The sequence below is a fragment of the Coccinella septempunctata genome, chromosome 2 (genome assembly GCF_907165205.1).
Source record: "Coccinella septempunctata chromosome 2, icCocSept1.1, whole genome shotgun sequence".
NCBI lineage: Eukaryota > Metazoa > Arthropoda > Insecta > Coleoptera > Coccinellidae > Coccinella > Coccinella septempunctata.
In genome coordinates this window covers 49,970,561-49,971,745 of record NC_058190.1, presented here as the reverse complement: position 1 = coordinate 49,971,745, position 1,185 = coordinate 49,970,561, and the positions used below count along the sequence as shown (strand labels likewise).

The 1,185-nt window shown below is 36.6% G+C and overlaps 1 non-coding gene across 1 annotated transcript; it reads right to left on the bottom strand.

Annotated features, from left to right (window-relative positions):
- Positions 1–626: 626 nt before the first annotated feature.
- Trnat-cgu lies at positions 627–698 on the bottom strand. The gene has a single exon. It is a non-coding gene; the product is annotated as a tRNA-Thr (tRNA).
- Positions 699–1,185: the final 487 nt, after the last annotated feature.

Genomic DNA, 1,185 nt, shown 5'->3' with positions numbered 1-1,185 from the left:
TCATTAGCAGCATGTGTGCCCTAACTCCACCAAAAGAGGGATTCCATGTTGCTTTTGGGCTACGTTGAACAGGCTCGTGATAGAGTTTCACAACTAATTAATTTTGATGACGTTTACAACGCCTGCTTCGTTCAGCATATTGTCACGTGCGGAGATAAGACAAGATGCTCCTTGAGAAGATGTCTGTTTTAAACGATGCCTAATGAGACTGTGGGCAAGCTGTGATTAATATTGAAGAGCGTGGGGCTGAGATTCTACTTGATGAAAAGTAGCGAAGGGTTCTGTAATATCCCATTCGGAGCATGCTGAATACTAAATAGGGATTCTTCGCCATATTTTCAGGGCAACAGAAGGAAAAAGTGAGCAAAATCTACGAATAACGAATTGTTATCCTCATACTGTGAATGAAAATGTCAATTAGAAGTACAATATCAACACGGATAATACGAAATTCCTTCAAATTCACGTTTACTCTGGAAATACGGTTTCTTATTCCAAATACCTAATAATGATCAGATGATTGAAAAAATAACTATTTTATATTTATGCAATGAATTTATTTTGATGCAGTATGTAAGAACTAACATCGAAAAATTTCAAGCGAAATTGTAACAAAAAACTCAGTCTGCCTCCTGTGAGGTTTGAACTCACGACCCCTGGTTTACGAGACCAGTGCTCTACCACTGAGCTAAAGAGGCTCATGGAAAGCGAAGGTTTGCTTTGATATAAATCGTAAGTGGAGCACATTTCTTCAAAACAGATCAACTTTCAAACAAATTTCTTTTAGATATTTGACAAATTAAGGTCTTCTTTGATTAAAAGTAAATTTCTCAAGTCCTCCTCGATTTTTTTCATTTAGAATATATAACCAGAGATAAGAAAGATGAAGAATTAGAAAAGCCTAAAAGATCCAGAGTCACAGATTTTGATTTTTGACGTTAGATACGAGAATTGAGGTTAGCACAGATCACGGACAGGGATGGGTAGTATTGATTCAACTTATCGATAGAGAAGTCTAGTGGTTATGGCCCCGGTATTTATGAAATTGATTTCACTATCGTCCATGAAGGTAGGTGGTCTACTAGTGATTCTATATGAATAGAGAATTTTAGTCCCAAGCGTGCCTTCTTGTAATGGAGGATTTTTGGAATATTAATTGATACATCGAAGCATACCCTTAGATTT